Genomic DNA, 23,432 nt, shown 5'->3' with positions numbered 1-23,432 from the left:
GAAAAGAGTGGGTGGGGAAGCCAGTTTCTCTAAATGAGTAGAGTTGATAGTTTGAATGCAGACTCCTGTTTCAAAACTTCCCCCCAAGATCCAGGAAAAAGCGTGACATCTTCAGAATGGGTGCTGTACACACAGATGTGGGTCACATGCATATGTCACGCATGGGGTAGGCACCCAATAAATTTTCATTGATGATGATGACTGTATTAGTTGTCTATGGTTGTATAACAAATTACACTGAAGCTTTGTGCCTTGAAACAATAAAACTTTGTTATCTCACACAGTCTCTGTGGTTCAGGAATCCAGGAGGGGCTTTGCTAGGTGGTTCTGGCTCAGAACTCTCCGGATGCCATAGTCAGACGATGGCCAGGGCCACGGTCCTCTGAAGGCTGGACTGGAGCTGCGGATCTGCTTCTAAGGTGGCTCGCTCACACGCCACGCAAACCACTGCAGGTTGTTGGAAGGCGGCTTCAGCTCCTTGCTGCGTGGACCTCTCCACAGGGCTGGGTGAGCGTCCTCACAATACGGCAGCTGGCTTCCCCAGAGTGAGTGAGCTGACAGACAGCAGGAGGGAAGCTGCTGTGTAGTCCATGACTGACTCTCGGAGGTCATGTTCTACCATTTCTGCCACATTTTATTTGTTAATAGAGAGTCACTGAGTATAGTCCACATGCAAAGAAGGGGAATTACGCTCCACCAAAGGGAGGAGTATCAAAGAATTTGCAGACATGTTTGAAAAAAACCACAGTGACCTTTAAGATTTGTCCAAAACGAGATACTTAAATTCCTTACAAGAGCAACTGCTTTCATCTGAGGATGAAAATGTCTCTGAGATCAATCTGGAAAGACTGTCACTGTCATAGAACAAGTGGATAAGAATGATGATGGACAGTGAATTATCTTTTCATGGACATGGATGAGAAGAGAAGCCAACTTTCTGGTGTTCAATGTGAGGAGGATTCACTCTTCAAGTTTTGGATGGTGATGAATTTTACATTGAGTTGAGGAGAAGAGACAAGTTGGAGGTATTTCATTCATGAAGGATGTTTGTGTGTGGGGTATAGGCCTATTTATTTGCTCCCTGCTTTAACATCAGGATCCTAATTTAAATCATTTTTTCCCCTTGACTTACTTCAAACCTTCTTCTTTAAAAAAAAAAAAGCCTCTGCTTCTCTGTCGATTGTGAGGTCTACTCGTCTCCAGAACTGGGGTGGGGATAGAATGCGATTAGAAACACAAGATGAGGTTGGCGAGAGAAAGACCCTACTTTGTTTCCTCTGTGATGTGCATCTTCTTTGACTTTAAAATGTCTTTTTTTTCCTACCAAAATGTCAAATCTGATTTTGATCAAACACTAATTCTGAACTTTGGGATCATGAGAGCTCTCCTCCAGCTATTTAGGGCTCTGTTTCCTCAGCTCTAAAGAGAGCTCTGATAGTACGTGGGATGTGTTAACATCCTTGGCAAAAATAATTAGCACATTTTAAAGCCAGGCAGAAGACGGTAATTATTCTAGAGGGTACTTTATAGTTGGAGAATTAGTCAAGGCAACAGATGTCTAGATGGAGAATTTCTAGGTGGTAGGATGGGATGATATGAATCTGTCTATGAAAGCATCCTGTAAATGTATAGGGCCTGCACTCACCACTCCAAAAAGCCTCAAAGTCTAGAAAACATTTTCCAATGAAATAGAGCTCATTGACGCAACTTGTTGGAAGAGATACTTTTCTCCAAACGGGAAGGGGAGATGCTGATCCTTCATCAAACCTGGATCCTGTTTGAGGCCTATTTTCATTCCAGGGAAACCAGACTTGGCTGTGTCAGGGTAGCACACATCTGGCTCTCAGACAGGTCTCTGTTGAGTGGTAGGGCTGGGAAGTAGTGATGGCCCTGCAGTTAATCCAAGCTAGTGATAACATTTTTTTCATACTGGTGTTTCTGATGGTTCCTGGCGAGTTCATGCCTAGGCCCTGTTTTTGGCCTGTCACTGACTTCCCCATGCTCTTTTAAATTAATTAATTAAAAAAAATTATTTATTTTATTTTATCCTATTTATTTATTTTGTCCTACTTATTTATTTATTTTTAATCTCAAATGGTATTTTATTTTATTTTTTTATGGCGGTAACAGTGATTTAGAACATTATATAAACTTCAGGTGTACATCATTATATTTCAGTTTCTGTGTGGATTACATCACGTTCACCACCCAAAGACTAATTACAATCCCTCGCCACACACATGTGCCTAATCACCGCTTTCACCCTCTTCCCTCCCACCTCCTCCTCTGGTAACCACCAATCTAATCTCTGTCTCTATGTGATTGTTTGTTGTTGTTTTTACCTTCTATTTATGAGTGAGATCATACGGTATTTGGCTTTCTCCCTCTGACTTATTTCATTTAGCATAATACCCTCAAGTTCCATCCATGTTGTCACAAATCGCTAGATTTCAGCCTTTTTCATGGATGAGTAGTATTCCATTGTGTATATATACCACATCTTCTTTGCCTATTTGTCCCTTTATGGGCACCTAGGTTGCTTCCAAGTCTTGGCTATTGTATATAATGCTGCAGTGAACATAGGGGTGCATGTGTCTTTACACGTTCGTGTTTTCACGTTCTGTGGATAAATACCCAGCAGTGGAATAGCTGGATTGTATGGTAGTTCTATTCTTAATTTTTTAAGGATCTCCATACTGTTTTCCATAGGGGATGCACCAGTTTGGGCTCCCACCAGCTGTGTGTGAGGGTTTCCTTCTCTCCACAACCTCTCCAACACTTGTTTCCTGTCTTGTTAATTATAGCCATTCTGATGGGAGTGAGGTGATATCTCATTGTAGTTTTGATTTGCATTTCTCTGATAGGTAGTGATGTTGAATATCTCTTCATGTGCCTGTTGGCCATCTGTATATCTTCTTTGGAGAAATGTCTGTTCAGATCTTTGGCCCATTTTTAAATTGGGTTGTTAGTTTTTTTGTTATTGAGATGTATGAGTTCTTTACATATTTTGGATATTAACCCCTTATCAGATATATGGTTTGCAAATATCTTCTTCCAATTGTTAGGTTGTCTTTTCGTTTTGTTGATGGTTTCCTTTGCTATGCAGAAGATTTTTAGTTTGATGTAGTCCCATTTGTTTATTTTTTCTGTTGTTTCCCTTGCCTGGTCAGACATGGTACCTGAAAATATGATGCTAGGACCAATGTTGAAGAACGTACTGCCTGTTTTCTTCTAGAAGTTTCATGGTTTCAGGTCTTACATTCAAGTCTTTAATCCAGTTTGAGTTGATTTTTGTGCATGGTGTAAGGGAATGGTCTACTTTTATTCTTTTTCATGTGGCTGTCCAGTTTTCCCAACACTGTTTATTGAAGAGACTTTCCTTTCTCCATTGTATGTTCTTGGTTCCCTTGTCAAAAATTAGCTGTCTATGTATGTGTGTATTTATTTCTTTGCTCTTGATTCTGTTCCATCGATGTGAGTGTCTGTTTTTGTGCCAATACCACGCTGTTTTGGTTACTATAGCTTTGTAGTATATTTCAGGGAGTGTGATACCTCCAGCTTTGTTCTTTTTTCTCAGGATTCCTTTGACTATTTGGGGTCTTTTGTTGTTCCATATAAATTTTAGGATTCTTTGTTCTATTTATTTGAAAGATGTTGTTGGAACTTTGATAGGGATTGCACTGAATCTGTAAACTGCTTTAGGAAGTATGGACATTTTAACGATGTTAATTCTTCCAATCCAAGAGCACAGAATATCCTTCCGTTTCTTTGTGTCTTCCTCAATTTCTTTCAACAATGTTTTATAGTTTTCAGTGTACAGATCTTTCACCTCTTTGGTTAAGTTTATTCCCAGGTATTTTATTCTTTTTGTTGCAATTGTAAATTGACTATATTCTTAATTTCTCTTTCTGCTACTTTGTTGTTAGTGTTTAGAAATACAACTGATTTTTCTATATTGATTTTGTATCCTGCAACTTTACTGTATTCACTTATTATTTCTAATAATTTTTTTGTGGATTCTTTAGAGTTTTCTATATATAAAATCATGTCATCTGCAAATAGTGACAGTTTCACTTCCTCCTTTCCAGTTTGGATCCCTTTTATTTCTTTTTCTTGCCTGATTGTTCTGGCTAGGACTTCAACAGGATGTTAAATAAGAGTGGTAAAAGTGGCCATCCTTGTTTGTTTTCTATTCTTAGAGGGATAGCTTTCAGTTTTTCTCCATTGAGAATGATATTAGCTGTGGGTTTCTCATATATGGCGTTTATTATGTTGAGGTACTTTCCTTCTATACCCATTTATTTTATTGAGAGTTTTTATCATAAATGCATGTTGGATCATGTCAAATGCTTTCTCTGCATCTATTGAGATGATCATGTGATTTTTATTCTTCATTTTGTTAATGTGGTATATCACGTTGGTTGATTTGTGGATGTCGAACCATCCCTGCATCCCTGGAATAAATCCCACTTGATCGTGGTGTATGATCTTTTTAATGTATTGTTGTATTTGGTTTCCTAGTATTTTGTTGAGTCTTTTACATCAATGTTCCTCAGTGTTATTGACCTGTAATTTTCTTTTTTTGTGTTGTCCTTCTCTGGTTTTGTTATCAGGGTAATGTTGGCTTTGTAGAATGAGTTTGGAAGCTTCCCTTCCTCTTCAATTTTTTGGAAGAGTTTGAGGATAAGTGTTAAGTTTTTGAATGTTTGGTAGAATTCCCCAGTGAAGCCCTCTGCTGCTGGACTTTTTTTTGGAGGCTTTTGATTACTGTTTTGATCTCCTGACTGTAGATTGGTCTGTTGAAATTCTCTATTTCTTCTTGATTCAGTTTTGGAAGGTTGTATGATTCTAAGAATTTATCCATTTCTTCTAGATTATCCAATTTGTTGGTGTATAGCTTTTTGTAGTATTCTCTTATAATCATTTGTATTTCTGAGGTGTTCATTGGAATTTCTCCTCTTTCATTTCTGATTTTATTTACTTGAGCCTTCTCTCTTTTTTCTTGGTGAGTCTAGCTAAAGGTTTGTCAGTTTCGTTTATCTTTTCAAAGAACCAGCTCTTGGTTTCATTGATTTTTTTTCTATTTTTTTTTAGTCTCTATTTCTGCTCTGACTTTTATTATTTCCTTCTGTCTACTGATTTTGGGCTTTGTTTATTCTTCTTTAGGTGCACAGTTAGAATGTTTATTTGAGACTTTTCTTGTTTGTCGAGGTAGGCCTGTATTGCTGGAAACTTCCCTCTTAGAACTGCTTTTGCCGTATCCCACAAATTTTGGCTTGTTCTATTTTCATTTTCATTTGTCTCCAGGTATGTTTTGATTTCTCCTTTGATTTCTTCATTGACCCAATCGTTGTTCAGTAGGATTTTGTTTAATCTCCACATATTTGTGGGTTTTCTCTTTTCTTCCTGTAGTTGATTTCTAGTTTCATACCATTGTGGCCAGAAAAGATGCTGGGTATTATTTCGATCTTCTTAAATTTATTGAGACTTCTTTTGTGGCCTCATACGGGATCTATCCTGGAGAGTGTTCCATGTACATTTGAAAAGAATGTGTATTCTGTGGTTTTTGGGTGGAATGTTCTATATATATCTACTAAGTCCATCTGGTATAATGTGTCATTTAAGGCCAATGTTTCCTTATTGATCTTCTGTTTGGATGATCTATCCATTGGTGTATGTGGAGTGTTAAAGTCACCTTTTATTATTGTGTTGCTATCTAGTTCTCCTTTTATGTCTGTTAATAATTGCTCTATATATTTAGGTGTTTCCATATTGGGTGCATAGATATTTACAAGTGTTATATCCTCTTATTGGATTATTCCCTTTATCATTATGTAAAGCCTTTCTTTGTCTCTTGTTATAGTTTTTGTTTTAAAGTCTATTTTGTCTGTTATAAGTATTGCTACTCCAGCTTTATTTTCATTGCCATTTACATGGAGTATCTTTTTCCATCCCTTTACTTTCAGTTAGTGAGTGTCTTTAGGTCTGAAGCGTGTCTCTTGTATGCAGCATATAGATGGGTCCTGTTTTTTGATCCATTCAGCCACCCTATGCATTTTGGAGCATTTAATCTATTAACATTTAAAGTGGCTATTGGTAAGTATGTACTTATCACCATTTTGTTACTTTTTTTTTGTAGTTCTTCTCTGTTCCTTTCTTCTTCTCTTGCTCTCTTCCCTTGTGGTTTGATAGCTTTCTTTAGTATTATGTTTGGGTTCCTTTAGCTTAATTTTTTTGTGTATTTGTTATAGGTTTCTGGTTTGTGATTACCATGAGGTTCATATATAATAACCTACACATATAGCAATCTATATTAAGTTGATAGTCTCTTTAATTTGACCTCTTGGTGAAAGCTCTACTCTTTTACTACCCTCCTCCCACATTTTATGTTTTTGATATCATATCTAACCTCTTATTTTTTTGTGTGTCTGTATCCCTTACGCTCTTATCATGGAAACAGATAATTTTAGTACTTTTGTCTTTTGACCTTCATATTAGCTTTATAGGTGGTTGATCTGCTACCTTTACTGTATATTTACCTTTACCAGTGATTTTATTGCTTTTTCTTTTTTGATAATTTTCTTATTCCTATTTGTGGTCTTCTCTTTTCCACTTACAGAAGTCCCCTTAGCATTTCTTCTAGGGCTGGTTTCTTAGTGATAAACCCATTTAATTTTTGCTTGTCTTGGAAGCTCTTTATCTCTCCTTCCATTCTGAATGATAACCTTGTCAGGTAGAGTATTCTTGGCTGTAGGTTTTTTCATTTCAGTACTTTAATTATAGGGTGCCCTTCCCTTCTAGCCTGTAAAGTTTCTGCTGAGAAGTCAGCTGATAGCCTTATGGGGTTTCCTTTGTATGTAACTTGTTGCCTTTCTCTTGCAACTTTTAGGATTCTCTCTTTATCTTTAATTCTTGACGTTTTAGTCATAATGTGTCTTGGTGTGGGCTTCTTTGGGTTCATCTTGTTTGGTGATCTCTGTGCTTCTTGTACCTGGATGTTGGTTTCCTTCCTTAAGTTAGGAAAGTTTTCAGCTATTATTTCTTCAAATAGATTCTCTGCCCCTTTATCTCTCTCTTCTTCTTCTTCTGGGACACCTATGATATGGATGTTAGTGCACTTGATGTTGTCCCAGAGGTTCCTTAGACTGTCCTTGTTCTTTTAAATTCTTTTTTCTTTTATCTGTTCATCTTGGGAGATTTCCTTCTGTCTTTCTTCCAGCTTGCTGATCCATTCTTCTGTATCATCTACTCTGCTATCGAGTCCTTTTAGTGAATTTTCCATTTCCAATATTGTATTCTTCATTTCTGATTGGTTCTTTTTTATATTTTCCAATTCTTTGTTGAAGTTCTTGCTAAGTTCATCCATTCTCCCAAGATCACTGAGTATATTTGTGACTATTTCTTTGAACTCTTTGTCAGTTAGTTTATTTTTGTTTTGTTTAGTTATTTTTCTGGGGTTTTGTCCTTTTCCTTTACTTGGAATGTATTCCTTTGTCTCCTCATTTTGTTGCTTTCTCTGGGCTTATATCTATGTATTAGGTGGATCAGCTATGTCTCTCTGTCTTGGAGAGGTGGCCTTATGTAAGAGATACCTTATGAGGTCCAGCAGTGTGCTTCCCCATCATCACTAGTTCCAAATGTTACAGGAGTTCCCCCTGCATGGGCTATGTGTGTCCTGTTGTGGCGGGGTTGTTTTTGCTCCAGGTACCCAGGGAAGATAGGCTGTCTCCCTGGCTGGTTGTAATGCTCAGCTGTGTGTGGTTGTTATGGATCCTTCAGTCATTTAATCAGGCATGGGAAACCCCAGCACAGTTGGCTTCAAGGTCTAATAGCACATTCCTGTTGCAGTTTTTCTGTTAAGTGACTAGTCCCACACCATGGCTGGTTTCTAGGCTCATGGGCTTACAACTGCTGTAGGCATCTGGCCTGCAAGGCTCTTGTCAGCTCTCTCAGGGTTGCAGCTGAGTGGAGCTGGTCCTAGGCATGGGAACACCCAATTGTTTCAGGCTTTGGAAGGTGGGGCCAATCCCCTATGTGGCTGTTTGAGAAGCAGAAGTCTGCTGCAGCTGACAAGCCCCACTGCCTGCAAGGCCACACACACTGTCAACACAGTCTTGCCCCATGAACGTGCCCTGACACACTGAAGTGGACCCAGTTGCCCCACTGCAGAGGCCTCACACACTCCACCAATGTCCCACCCACTCCACGGGCTCCTTGAGCATGCCCTGCCCTGTCGAGGCAGACCCCCTCGCCTGGCTGCAGAGGTTCCAGGCACCCTGCCTATTTAGGCCCACAAGTTGCCTGAGGGCTTGCTGTTGGGTGGGGCCAGTCCCTAGAGTGGGCTGCCTTCCCTGGCTGAGCTGGATTAAATCAGTGCTGTAGTGGGTCTGTCAGACCCTGGGCTAACAGGCCAGGGGAATAACTCCAATGGCATCTGCCAGCATCTGTGTCAACAAGCCTATACTAGGTCACAATAATGGCTGATGCTTATGTCTCAGTCTGGGGAGGTCTCACCTCTCACCAAGATGCACCCAGAGCCTATCAGGTGAGTCTTTATTCACCAAAGGGCTGTACACCTTTCTTTCTTGTGATTTTAGGTTGCTTTCCAAAATGAGTGAATTTGTGTGTGGGCCCTTTAAAAGCAGGCTTTTCACCCCCTTATGTCTGATAACTTTTCTTGGGTATTCCCTGTCCTTGTTAGTCACCAACAAAGCCAAATATTATGACACTCATCTTGGTTGTGCTGAGTGCACAAGCTGCTTATTGTGGTAATGCTCCCCTGCTTAGATCCCCCACTCCTCCAGGGAAGGCTGCATACCTTCGGATTGCTCCTGGCTGGCCATGAGGTGCTGCACTTTGTGAAGGTGGCTTTTTTCCTCTCCAGAATGAATTTCTTCCTCTTCTACCTCAGTCAGTAGTGCCCCTTTTTGTAGGGGTTCTTTTTATCCAGCTTTCAGTTCTCTCTCAGGGGTCATTGTTCCAAGAGTAGTTGTAAATTTGTTTGGCCTATGGGAGGAGGTGAGTTCTGAGTTTGCCTATGCTGCCATCTTGACACTATGTCTCCCAAAGATGCTCTTTTGATGTTGGCTGTGGAGTTTCATGTTGTCCCCATCAGCTAACGTCCCCTACAGTGATGTTGTATGTGCATAATCACAGTGAAAAGTCAGAGTTTTAACATCTCAAGGAAGCATCCAGGGAGAGCAAGCACAAACTTCTTCATCATGGAGAAATCCTATGCCAGTAGGAATCTACTCATGAAGTTCCTCTACTGTATGTTACCCAGGTACCTGAGTAATTATTCTAAACATCACATATGCCCTTAGATTTATTTATCCTCAGACATGTTCCCCAGGCACTTCCAGGACAAGATCCATGGAACAGAATGAATGATGATGTTGCTGTGGATGCTGATGAACTCAATTCAAGGTTGGCCGTTAGATTATGAGTAGATGCCCCCACTGCATGATCAGACTAACCAACACAGAGATTTAGGGGGTTAGCCAGAATTTGAAAGAACAGCTGTTCAATGATAAAACAAAATTTAGGCAGTTTTTTTGGTATAAAAGAATCTGTGGTTTACTTTTTTTTTAAAAGCAAAACACCTGTGAACTGGAATGGAGGGAGAATTTCAGTTTTTATGTTTATGATAATGCTTGCCACTCTGATGCACAGCCTGAGCTGAAGTCTTTTTCTTCTTGCCATGTTCTGCCTCCTTCTCTCTTTTAAGCTCTGCTCTGTGCTTGTTGATTTGCATGTATGAATAGTAACACCTCCTGATGGGCAGGGCACAGGAGACACAGTTGGGTTGCCAGCTTTTCCTGCATGGAGCCCTGTCAGCATCTTGCATTGATTTGGAGTGTAATCAATGTTTCTCGTTACCGCTGTGCCTGCTCCTCCCCTGCCTCTGATTTTCCTCCCACAGCTCCCTTCTCCGGCATTGGCATTGCAGCAGATTGCTTGGAAAAGCTCGATTTCACCCTACATGGGTACTGGAGGGATCAGTTGGAGGGCTATTAATATGTTCTACAGGGAAATAGCTCACACTGTCTTTTTTAATCGAATAATTTCTTGCCTGTTTTGTCATTTATCATATCCTTTGTTTGAAATATGACCGTGCTCCAGCTAGGAATTACAGGCCTCTGGAACAGAGCCCTTTGAACACTGGCCTGGTATTAGGAGAGCAATGATATGAGCTTCTAATAAAAATTCACTGCGTGAGGTTCTGTCTTTTCAATAAAGGACATTTATAAACCCTGGAGGGGGGAAAGCAATAAACATCATCATAACCGGAAGTCCATGATAATAGTGAGGGAGTCCGTGAAGGAAGGTTTTTTCCCTTGAGAAAGCTGCCCCTTTTTCCAAAGCAAGTCCCCCCATGGCCTTTAATGACTGAGGAGACTGACATTCTCTATTAGCTTTCTGAGGGGGACATGCATTTAAGCAGTTCCTGGTGACTGGTCATGAAGCTAACGGTGGCATCTTTCTGAGGAGGCTGAACTCCTGAGAATCAGCATCCCAGAGGTCCCTTCCTTCGACCCTTCCCTGCCAAGCCATCTGCTGACCAGAACCGCCTCGTAGGGTGACTTGCCAGGAAGGTCTGTGCAGTTTAGGGCAAGCTTCCTACGAACTTAAAATACTTTTCCACCTTGGGGCCCAGGGGAGCATGGGTTGGGGCTTGAAAGCTCCGTGTGAGCTCCGGGGAAAGGGTGTGAATATCACCTCTTCCCATTAGTTCGGTTTTTCATCTTTTACTCACTTATTTTGCTTTTCACATAATGTTTTCAAAATAGCTATAGGAGCATTGTTTGAAATTGCAACAGCCACCGGATCATTCACACAAAGCAGCTTTTTTTTTTTCCCTCCCAGATGTTCCAGACTGTGCTTGTGTATTTTTAAGCCTGTCCGTAGTTATTTCAGATGGATGGCTGTGTCTCCTTAGCCGCCTCCCCCCACCCCCCGCCCTCCCTCCCCCTTCCGCCTTTGGCGGCTTCTGTGTATACGAGAACCTTTTAAAGATATAAAACGTCCTGTGAGTGCTTTCAGCCGTGAAACCTGTGCAGACTTCAGGTTCCTTTGTTGTGTGAACACCACAAGCTTAATATTCCTATAAAATAGGTCTTGGATTTAAAAAAGACTAGTTTGTCAATCTGTCAATTGCCCTAGGCTAAGAAAGCTAGTTCCTCAGCGGTACTGCCGTCTATATCGAGCAGGCTGATCCTACTAGGTCAAATAACTCACGTCGCTAAAATAATATTAAGGTTTGTTGTGGCACCAGTCAAATAGCTGAGAAAACCCATCATCATCTGATGCCTCTGCCCTTTAGTTTATATCGTTATAGAAGGATGGCGGGAGGAGCAAAGAGAAGAACGGGGAACATACTCAGTGATGTACAGTGTCTTAACCAAACGCCCTCCTTCGTGAGAGAGCACCTGCCTGGGGTAGAAATACGCCAGCACTGGGAGTTTTAACCAGAGCTTTACAGCTTCCTCTTATTAAGACTGTGACTTTCTCACCAAGTGAACTCCCGCCTGGCAGTCCCGGCTTCCCGCTCATCTTAAGGACCCTTGGTCTGTTTTTTTTGTTGGTCCTTTACCAGTTTACCTTGGTCTCCTTTCATACTTCTCCAAGTGATTTTTTTTCCTCGAAGAATGACTATCGTGAACATTGCTTAAAACTTCTGGGAATTACTCAGGAAATGAAAGCAACAGATTGGACGTTGTCTTACGGGGCGGAAGCGCAGAGACAGGCCCCTCCCGTGACGCTGCCGGGCGGCTGTGCGCCCTGAGTCGTGCACGGAGCCTGCTCTTCCCAGGTTCGCGGGCTGCGCTGGGTCACCCTGAGACTAGCTCTTTCTCTGACGCACCTGAGAGTTAGCCAGCCGGTTTCTCTGCAACATTCACAGCCTTGGTCAATAAGTAGAGCTGGGAGATGTGAATCTGAAGTAGGGCACGGTGTCAGAGGATCAGAGTGTGATGTTGCTCCTTTCCAGCTCTGCCTGGCTGAGTAAAGAAACCTCCAGGGAAAGAAAACGTCTAGGGAAATGTGGAGATTTACGTGGTAACAGAGCCCAGGGCTAAGCTCTTAATAAAGGTGTCCAGGAAATAGCTGCGAAAAGGAGCTATACGTGCAGGAAGAAATGAAAAAATAAGAGAGAGGAAAGAGACACGGCAGTGCAAGACAGAGGCAAGTGGTTGGGGAGAATTTCCGGACCAGCTGCCGTCTTCACTTTCCTTCCCAATCTACCCGAGACCTCAGTTGGAGAAACTGAGCTGTGTTTATCCCTGGAATTCTTTGCTCTGTCTGAGCAAGTAATTGGGTGACACTGCCGCCATTCAGCCTACTTGCTGGCTTCAGAACCTACTCCAGAGTAAGATGTCACAACAGCTAACACACCTTTTAATATGGTGGAAAGGTATTTCATGTTAAAAATGAGTAGAGTAAATCCTGTAAGCAGCCAGGAACATTTCCCATTCTGAGGGGCAGGTTGCTTGGAATGTGTGGGCTTCTGAGTCTAGACTTTCCTTCTAGCTTAGTGCTTTTCAAAGTTAAATCTACGTAAGAATTGTGACCACAGAATTGAATACACAAAATCATAAACACTCTACTGTGTGGGTGATTTTAAAGGTAATTTTATTTACATATATAATTTGCATACTATTTATTTGTATATAATTTGAATATTATTTATTTGTGTATAATTCATATATTTTTTATTTATATATAACATGTTTTAGTCACTTACATATGTTATATATGTTTTTTAAGCGTAATTTTATTTACTGTATTTTGCTGTACTCACTGATTTTAGAACCTAAGTGTGCACATGCTCTGGGAGACTGAGTGAGGGACTGAAGGGTGTTCCGGGGAGAGTGAGCTGGATGTAAGGGAGAAAGGGGTGGTGTTGGACACAGCTTGGTGTTCCTCACACAGCTCACTGGTGCTGGGCTTACCCTACAGCACATAAGGGAACAGAATGAGGGGAAACGAAGGGCTCTTTCCTGTCTGAGTCTGTGGAAACCCATGTGGGTGTGAGGGCCAAGCCGTGGGCTTCCCCCCTCGCCTCTGCCGATGGGGAGGAAGCAGATGATGGGTCCTGACTGGGTGGAATTGGAAGGTTTGGCAGTGTTTTTCGAGACTGAAGACGTGGTGTCATGTTGATCCATGGCAGGAGGTGAGGAAATTGGGGCTGTTACATATTAGCGGGGAGATCTCTTCGAGAGGACTTCCCAGGTTAGAGGCAATTTGCCAAAGTGGTTAATAGTCCTGAATCCAGAGGCTGACAGACTGGGTTTACATCCCAGCTCTGCTGTTTAATAATTCTGAGTTCTTGGGTAAGATAGTTACTGACCTGCTGTATGTCTCAGCTTCCTGTATGTAACGTGGATACGAATTTTACCTGCCTTGCAAGGTGGTGGGGAAGATTAGACATAATCTTTTAAATCATAATCATAATTGAAGTGCCTGCCACACCTGGTAGTTATTACTATTATTTCTTTTGTTTGGGGCAGCTTTCCTAAGGAGACACAGATTATGATTTTGAAGTGTCCATCTATCCACCCATAATTTATTGCATGCGTGCTATGAGGTGAGCACCAGGCCAGGCTCTGGGGATGTGGGAAGGCAGTGAGCTGGAAAGTAGGCATGGCTGAAGAAAAGCTATTCCATGGAGGATGTGGACTCCGGATACTTGAATTGGATTGGGCTGTGACTGTGATTTGGGATAAAAAATTGCCACTATAAAATTGGACCTCAGTGTTCAAGTGAATAATACACTTGAGCAAGATTCAGCAATATTAAACCTTCTGTCATAAAGACAGAGGTAATGGCTTTTTGTGGGCAGAGCAGTAGAAATGCTTCAATTGTTAAGTATTTATATAACCCTTTATGTTTGCAATGTATGCACTTTATCATTTCGCAGATGTTAATGCTTAGAAATACTTCCTAGTGGGAAGAGAATGTTCTCTATAGGCTCTGGGCTGTGCCTAGCACTTCCTGAGGTTTTGGCCAATGTTAAAGGATGCCCCAGAAGACTCTACTAAGGCAAAGAGGCAAAGCCAACTGTAAAGTAAAGTGAGGGAGCTGACAGTCTTTCCTGCTTCTTTGAGTTACCTTCCTCCAGCCCCGAATCTGAGGGTGTCCGGAGAGTAACAGAGTCCCCTGCAGGTGCATTCAACTCCTCTTGGTGCCCTGGCCAAGAGCTTGTTCCTGGGGCGGGTGGAGCTTGGCTCCACTCCTCCTCGTCCCCAGGTAATGGCTCTTCCAGGGCTTGGTTCATTGTTGGGCTTGGGGTGTGGGGCCATGGAGTGGCCAATAGACCTCATAATGTTACATGAACGGGAACAAGAGATCAGAACTCATGGTATTGTACAAGGACACAGAGGTTAAGAGTAATGAGACTGCTTATTTTCCCACAAGAGATATCTATTTAATGAAAACCACGACTATATTTTTGACTAAGAGTAGAGTTGATTACATTCCATTAGTCCTCCATTTCAATCATAATTTCTACCCAAGGATATGGTCTACTATCTAGGTATTACTTCTCTCTACTTCTCTACCATATGTGAAGAGTAACTATTACTCTCGTGTCTCTACTTTCCAGTTTGAGGTACTCACATGTGCCCAGTTTAGCCCTCCTGATTGATTTCTAATAGACGAGATAAAAGAAGAAAGAAAGTCATCTGCAAAAAAGGACATGCAGGACCACGTGAGGTGTGACTGATGACAAAGATAAGAAGAAAAATAGTTACTGTTTATAGTATTTATCACACTATAGGCATAGGGCCAAGCATTTTACATATATCATCCTTGTTTCAGTCTCAAGACAATACCATGAGGTGAATATTATCATTTTATTTTGCAGATTACGGTGAGGAGACCGAGGCAGGGAGAGAGTAAATAACTTGCTCAATTCACATGCTGGGAAATGTTGGAGACAGGATTTGAACACACAAGTGACTCCCAGATAAGCGTTGTGACCGTTCTGTGATGTGACCTGCTATAACGTAATGAGATTTTAAAACAGAGTGTCAGAGTATGTACCTCCAAATAAGCGTTGTGTCCTTCTAAATCATCATCTTGGAAGGTCATATCGTTATTTCAGTGAAGCAGCTACTGCTCAAAACATTTTTGAAACTTCTTTTAGCGTCCCTTTGAATGTTGACAAATCTTTATCCTTCGAGGGTGTATTTGATCTTTTGAAATGTTTACAAGTCACTTGGAGTTGAGTCTGATGAATAACGTGGGTCTGTGTGGTTCTAGTTTTTCATCTAAATAGATGTGATTAGAAAGATGTGTATGAACTTAATTTGCTTGTGTGACTTACACACCACTCTGAAGGCAGGACCAGGAATGTCTTGGACAGTGGAAGAATGACTGAACTTATCCATCCTTCTGAGGTGACCACTTTGAAGGTTATGGTAGGGAAGTCCACACAGAGTTTTATTTCTTGACACTCACACCTTGCACATACACATTTACACATGCATAGACTGAGTTGATTAGCATGTTAAGTCATCTTTAAACATTTTTGTGGTTTTAAAAAATAATCTTCTCAAGAGCAATGTGTTGACTCAACAGCTACTTAAGCAGATTCCCCGCAAAATGTCCCATCTATCAAGATGTCCTGAATTGCTATGAATTGAATTCCCTTTTGACTCGTTTGTTCGCATTACTTGTAACTTTTTCATTATGTAAATATAGAAAAATGATCTTGTGCATGCTTCCTGCTCTCTTCCCATTTCATATTTATGGGATAGAGAAAAAGTTAGAAAGGAAGTGCTGAATGAGTGAACACTAATAGACTCACATATCAACCTATGTAAAAAATATATTTTTATGAAAATTGAGGTTACATGCTTTGAAGCACAGTACATTGAGGATAATGAAGCTTAAAGCAAAGTTTGAGTTCAGAAATATATGAAATAAGGACACAATAATCCACAGTAGTACAGAAGTCAGAGGTGTAGTATATTGAAGCCCAGAGAGTTTGAGTTCTTTTCGTCAGATAAAAATCCCATGTGATAACACATTCAGAAAGCTCCATGGTTGCTGTGCAGTGGTGTGCGGGAGCCTGTTGTTAGAGTCTCAGGACTTTTGTGAGCCAGTTGATGTCCTGTAGGTGGTTTGAGACCAGCTGTGGTAGGGGCATTTACACCACAGATATTGGCACATGCTACAAAGAATGATTTTTCCCTTCCTGAGAGTTGGTTGTTAAGCAATACTAGCACACTACTAGTTGTATGTCTATTTAAGTTTTACTTATCTTCATCCTCTATTTGGAGGAATTTTAATTAATTATAATTCAATTAACACATGCATCATTCTCGGAATTATGACTCATCTTTCTACCAAGGACCCTTGGAAATGAAATGGAACCTAAGGGTTTCTTATGTCAACAGAAAAGCACACTGATTATTCCCCAGGTGACACACTGTGATCTGTGGCATTGTGAGCGAGTGCTATTGTGAGTGAGACCCTGAGATTCTCTGCAATTCTCATTTTATCTCAGCAGAGATAAAATCCCCTTTGTCATCTCCAACACAGGGAAGTTGTGAGGATTCATAAGGATAAAAGAGTAAAAACTGGCTGTAAAGTAATGATGCTGGTTTGCATAAGCCGGACCCCAAGAAGCCTCATTGCTTGCTTTTTACGCCTCACAGGCAGTGTGGCTGTGATGCAGTAAGAACTGTTGACTCCTCAGACCAGCTCTTCCACCTCTGACTGGGCACTGCCCCCTTCAGCAGAATCCCCCTGGGAGGCGGTGCGCTGATCTGAATGATGCTACTGTTGCCCCAAATACGTTTGGATCTCCTTTTGGAACTAACTTCAGAATCACTTTACAAACCAAACAAAGAAACTCGTTTAATTCTTTTAGAGTCACAGAGTCACTCATCTTGTACTCAGAATGGTGCTACCTAACAACAGCAGCTTTTATTTATCAGAGTTGGCCTCCAATGACTTGGGGACACTTCTCATAAGTTAAATCTAGTTTCCAAAGATAGTTAAAAAAAGGCAGGGGTGGGGAGGGGGGAGAAGAGAGGGACCTGACACTCTCGTGCATTGTTTAAGAGTGTGTAAATTTACACAGTCTCTTTGGAGGGCAATTTGGACATGCTCATCAATTATAAATGAACTTAACTTTTGACCCAGCAAATACACTTCTTGGATTTTATGTGACAAATACACTCATAAAAGTACAGAAAGAATCTCGTACAGAATATTTACTGCAACACGAAAAGATTAGAGGAGACATAAATATCCAACAATGAGAGACAAGTTAAGTAATTATGGAGTGTCCATAAATTAGAACACTACTCCATCATTAGGAGGAATGTGGCAGAGCTATATGTACTGATAAGGAACAATCTCCATGATATTAAATGGAAAATTAGGTACAGAAGAGTGTACTACCACCTTTGTTAAGAAATAATATAAATATTAATTTACAAGCTTATAAGCATCTCTCTCTTTCCATGTTAACTCATCTCCGGAAGGATGTGAAGACATGGGTAGTATACTCATTCGAGGGAGGGGTTCTTGGAAACTGAGGGGAAAGCTTGAGAAAGAGAGAGTCTTTCATCTTGTAATATTTGAATTTTTAAACACATATTTCAAAAAACAGATAAAAAAGAATAAGTATCGGACACAGGGTGATTCTCAAGTAATTCCTCAACGTTCTACACTGTGGCAGTACCACTGTTTAAATAAATAAGTAATAAGGGTGCTGTGAACAAAGATTTGCCCCTTAGAGGGGGCCTAAGACAGACAGGTTGCTGGGGTGTGTATGTTCTGACATATTTGTTAAAGAAATGCTTTATTACTTTGAGTTCATCTTACAGAGGGAATCCACAGTGGGAGGAAGGTGCTAAAGAAAAAACTGTGATGCTCGACCCAGAGGCTCCATGAGGGCAGGGCCCACTCCTGTTTATTCACATGTAAGCCTTGAATGCTGACTGGAGTCCCAGTCAGAGTTCTCAGTCACAAGCAGTGTAAACCAACTTTAGCTAATCTGAGCAAGAAAAGGCCTTATAAAAAGGATGTCAGACAGCTCACAGAATTCTGGGAGGGAGAGAGAGCCAGGCTCAGCACTGTGTAGCCAGGATCACTGTAGGGTAAAAACACCACTTCTGACGTTGCTTAATTCAAGATGCTGGAGTTGGGACCTCTGACACACTCATGCTTAACCCTGGATGAAGCTGCAGGCGCACGTCGCTTCACTTCCATCCCATTGGTCAGAAGATGGTCACATGACCGACAGGCAGGCTGGCCATATCTGTAGCTAAAACTTTGGTGCTCTATTGCAGTAAGTGTGGAGGGCAGGGTGGATATTCTGGGACAATTAGCAGTCTGTCCCACGGACAATGCCTCCATGCTGACCTCAAATATGAGTTGGAAAAAGGTGAGTATGAGTCATCTCCATTTGGATGCTGATGGGAAGCCATTAGGCTTGAGTCTGCTTGGATCTATCTTCCTAAAAATTGCTTTTTGCTGAAAATATATGAAGCCATTGAAAATAAGAAAACCATTATTATTTACATATTTTTGTTATTAGTTGTTTTCTTGTGCTTTATGCCAAATCACTGAGCATGGAGCCAGGCTTAGATATCTATGAGTCTACTGGCAATCGGAGTAAGGGAAGTACTGTTTTAGTTCTTTCCTGCTGGAAAGAATACTTTTAAGTCTGAGATATAATCAGGTTAGAAGTTTACCAGATTCAAGCAAGTGAGTTTTCTTTTTTGGGGAGCATTGGAATGCATCAGAGAGAGTCTCCCACACAGCAAGACTGTGAGTGGAATAGAGAGGCCCCAATTGTCAAACTCCTTGTTCTGTTCTTCATTAGCAGGGATCTGCCAACTTCCGGAATGTGGTAAATAGCGAGCTGATGTTCTGGTTCATGGGAAACTCAAAGTAGCTGTGTGAATGCGTTTTCCCTTCTGAGTTTTTGCATTTTCTCCTTTTCTTTTTTCCTTGAAGACAATGACTGCTGGATAATCTCCAGGTTGTCCAAGAATTTAATAATATTTTTATCGTTTGAGTGGGAGAATTTTTTTATGTGTGAAACCCTGTGTAAATTGAGAAATGGGGAGTGGTGAATCCAGGAAGATACTGGAACCTTGACAAAGAGAGACTCCACTCTCTGATGCTGAACAGTTTAGTTGTAGCGCAGGTTGTGCCTGGAGAACAGGTGTGGGTAGATCAAGGACCAAATGGGAAGGTGCCTTTAAATTTGATAGTTCGCCTCCTGAAGGAATGAAACGTATGCTTTGTAGCTTCTCTCAAATTCAGTGGCGCCCCTGTTTCGTTTGGTTTCAAGAAGCTGTTAAATATTTATACAGATTTAAAGGAGGGAAGGTCTCAAAAATTCCCGTAAGAAAAGAATTAAGATATTAAGCCAATACTTTTAATACTTTAATGTGCACCTTTTAAGAGACACTCTCCAAGCATTTACAATGAGAGCTAAGCCGTAAATCATATTCTTTAGCTGCAAAAATACATTAAGTAGGTTAAACAAAATGGTCTGTAGTTGGAAAAAGTGGCTTTGATCATTTCAGTGGAGTCTGAGATTTGAGAGTGTTCATGTTCTATTTTAAATGTTCACATCCCAAAGGTCTTGTCTGACTCGTGCTTGTTTTGTTACTTATTTTTTCCCAAAGTTCTCACAAAATGTCTTATTTTCAATAGTTACTGTTCAAGGGACAGTTCTAGTCACTGGGTTTTCCTTCTTTACCACTTTGTCCTAACTCTTTTCTCCCCTTTGTTTGTTTATTGGGAATGCTGTCTTTTGTATCTTTTCTCTGAAAAGACTCATTTCTTGCCATTTCTACTACTTATTCCTGGAGACTTCAGGGGCCCAAGGGAGTTACTTTAGTATCCCGTCACTGGTCTCCCCTTCCAAGGGTGTCCCTGTGATAATTGTCTCACCTGGTTTGGTAAAAGGACTTTTCTTTGTTTTGGGGGAAGGCATTGCAATTACTCTGTCAATCTCCGTGTCTGTGTGTACCTTTGTGTAATACAGAGATGTGATTAAAACAATGGCATAAGTATTGCAATTGGACTTCTCTCTTGGTAAGAGTAACCTTGTACAGCGTCTACAATTAACTATAGCAAGGATTCAAGTGTGGCTGTAAATGACCAGGCTGAAAGTTAATCTAAATACATGAGCAGTTGAAAATGGAATAGTTTGTCTTTTAGCCAAGATAAGTCATTTTATGATTTTTGAATGGCTCTGAAAATAAAGATCTGTAGTAGATAGACACCAATTATAAGACCAGCCCCTTGCTGTATGTCATCTGAAGCTTGGCACCATCTGGACAAGCCTGTCACCTGTCCATATGCATGTGTCCCTTCTCTGCTTTTTTTTATGTCTGTGAATAACCCCATGAATGCCCAGTTACCTGGCCCTAAGATCGCTGAGTACTTTTGACACTCCATTGTTTGTCCATAATTCTGGTCACTTTCTAGGTCCTGTCCATTCTTCTGTTCAAAACCCATCTCATCCCCGGGGAGGACTTGTGCCTTCCTCCAGGCTCCCGCACACCCGGGCTCAGGCCCCCAGATTTCTGCCGTAAGCTTCCGCCTCGTCTCCTTGCTTTGGTCCCGATTGCTTCAATCCATCTTGTGTTCAACATTATGTATAGGCTCAATCCTCCCCAAACTGTACTGTTTTCATCAAATTCTGTGATCCCAGCTGAGAAAAAAATTAAAAAACCTCTATTGGCTCCTCATAGGAAAAGCTCCAAACTTCTTGATATAGCTTTTAAGGTTTTTTTTTTTTTAAAAAAAATCTGACTGCAATTTCTCTCTTTTTTTCTCCCTACGCAGACCCACTCTCGAGGAAGGTGGCATCTGGACTTTCCTCTTCCCTCCTGCTTACACTGTGCCCTCGGCCCTCCGTGCTGTCATTCAAGTCCTGCCTGTTCCTCAGGCGCAGCTCAAGTCTCGTCCCTCCGTGGAGTCCTCTTTGTGTGTTTCAGCCCCTGTAGACCGGGCCCTTCTCTGAGCGCCGAGGCTCTGCAGGATGTTGGAACTGCCAGAGGCCTGAGCGGGTACCGATCCGCTGGCTCTCCTGTAGGTCCTGTGTTTCACACTGTTATTCTCCTCCACGAGGCTCGGGGCCGGCGTCGCCATTTCCCACACCTGCACAGTGCTTGGCACAGTGGGGAGACGGGAAGAAACCAAGGCCCGGTTCGTTGGCAGCAGACCTGGGCCAGGGTCCTCAGGATGCTCCCAGTGCACGGTCTTCTCAGGGTAGCTCTTGTCTACAGGGCTGGGTAAGTTTTTCTTGTATGGTTATTTAATTATTCTTAAGTTTAATTCCTCAATGATCTTGAACTGTCTCTTAAATGCCCCTTCCTTTTTGTTTCCACTTTTCAAGGATGAGGATCTTTTTTTCTTTTCGTTTGTATCCCCTCAAACCCCAAGTCCTGGCAGACCGCCTGTTGTGAGCAAAGTTGTTGGGGAGTTTTCAGAAGGTACCTGTACTTACGTGGGATCCCCGAGTGGGAGCACCGGCTCTGAGGAGGGAGCCGCCTTTGCCGAATGCCGATCATGGCTGAGCGCTGGCTCTGGAACTGGCTTTTTTCTTCGACTTCCCATTTCTGGTACACTTTTACCTCAAATTCCCAGTGAAAATTGATTTTTGAGCACTGTCTGATTCACACTTTTCTCCTGAGAGGACTAGCACCCTCCTTTCCCCTTTCCCAGAGTGGTTGAATTTCATCTTTGTCTGCCTTCTCGTCTGGATACATATGCAAGGTGGCGATTAGACTAGGATCCCAGCCAGCCTCACTCTGACATTTGGATTTTATGGAATTAAAAGTCACCTAAGATTTTGGAGATGTGTCATGTTTCAGCTGGCATGGCTATGGAGGACGTATTTTATAAACTTTCCGGTAGAAAAATCATTTTTTTTTCTTGTTGAGCCAGTAGACAAATCTGTGGGACTTGAATTTAAAACTTTTAATAGGCAATCACCATCATTCCCTATTCAATGCACAACCACAGGGTGCCTGGCGCGGCCAGGCTGCTGTAAATAATGGGCCCCTCACAATTGTGCCTAAAATGTACTTAGCTAATTTGCTGGAGTGACAGCTCCCGTCTGTGTGGTATTAGAGCACTTGAAAGTGGCCAAAGTTCTGACTTGTTTGACTTGTTAAAAAGCACAGCACAGTTTTTACCCTGAGAAGGAGATGGGGGCAGGATTTGAGTCGCTCACAAATTATGTCAAGAATCCATTTCAGAAGGGCAGTCAGCTTGGACCTCACACCCTGAATTAGCACTCTGAGACCCGTGCGTTTCCACTGGCACCTGGAAGTGCCTCCACACCCCTTCCTCTCTGTTCTCACTGCTTTCCCACCTCCAAGCCTCCTTACCAAAAACGGCTGCAGAATCCCTCAGGTTGCCTTTTCTGATGCCAGCCCCACACTCTCCATTCTGTGTCCCATCTCCCTGCCACATTTATCTCTTGCAAACACCACGTCAGTGACAGTGGTTTCCTACAGAAAGTCAGAATTTTTGGCCTGTGAAATCAGGGACAAGTTTGGCTTCTTCCCCTACTCTCAGAGTCAGGTCTGTGAGTCGGTGGGTCTTGTTTCCTCCCCGATGTCTCTTGCAGCCTGGGGCTGGGCCACCTAGGAACTGGGAAGGGACCAGAAATCAAGAGGTCAAGTCAATGGCCTTCCCCTAAAATCTACCCAACCTCTCTGCATTGCCTCCATGAGGGAATTTGGAAATCATCTCTTCCCCATGCCTTCCAGTTTCGTGAATGAGTGAACTGCACTCCGGAACCCGTAGACAATTGCCTAAGTTCACCCAGATATTCGTGGCTTGATGTCTGGACCGCAATCCATCATTTCTCCTCTTGTCACTCTTCTGCGCTATAGAGGCCCTCTGTGACCTGATGGCTCCTGCTGATCCTTAGTTCTTACAGCTCTCCAATTGGCCAGCTGTTCTGATCAGGGCAGACTTTTACTCTTGTGAGAAAATGAAAATCCTGCCTCTGTGACTCTCTTCTTAGCTTTTCTTTTGCCCATAATTCTCTCCCCTCTTCCTTTCACCTGTCTTCAGTCTCACTCCTTGTGCCATGTCTTGATGTCTTGGAAGGAACATGGACTTAGAACAGGTGTTTAATTGTCTACGACCTGGATGATCGTGGGCAAGGTCATGAGTTTGCTTCCCCATAGGGTGGTTGGATTAACTGAAGCAACATGAGAAGCATGATCATAAAATGACATGAGAGTGTTCAGTTCCGGGCACGTAGTAGGCCATCACACAAGGTCGTTTCTTCTTTTTTCCATTGCAATGTCCGCATAGCCCATGGTGCTTTTCCTGACCATCTTGTCTCTCGCCTCCTCAGGGTTCCCATGGTCTCTCAGTTCAGCCCGTAATTGTGTTGCATTTTCTGATGTTTGCTCCTTGTAGTAATTATTAGT

The 23,432-nt window shown here is 41.9% G+C and overlaps 1 long non-coding RNA gene across 1 annotated transcript in view; it reads left to right on the top strand.

Annotated features, from left to right (window-relative positions):
• Positions 1-362: 362 nt before the first annotated feature.
• The window catches only part of LOC139084878 (uncharacterized), a 35,646-nt gene continuing 12,576 nt past the window's right edge, over positions 363-23,432 (top strand). The window contains exons 1-2 of the long non-coding RNA XR_011542770.1: positions 363-1,025; positions 20,824-21,272. This is a non-coding gene — a long non-coding RNA (uncharacterized lncRNA). The remainder of the gene's footprint in view (positions 1,026-20,823; positions 21,273-23,432) is intronic.

This window comes from Equus przewalskii, chromosome 1 (assembly GCF_037783145.1).
Source record: "Equus przewalskii isolate Varuska chromosome 1, EquPr2, whole genome shotgun sequence".
NCBI classification, from domain to species: Eukaryota; Metazoa; Chordata; class Mammalia; order Perissodactyla; family Equidae; genus Equus; species Equus przewalskii.
Note: the sequence above shows the minus strand (reverse complement) of the source record. Positions and strands in the feature narration are given on the sequence as shown.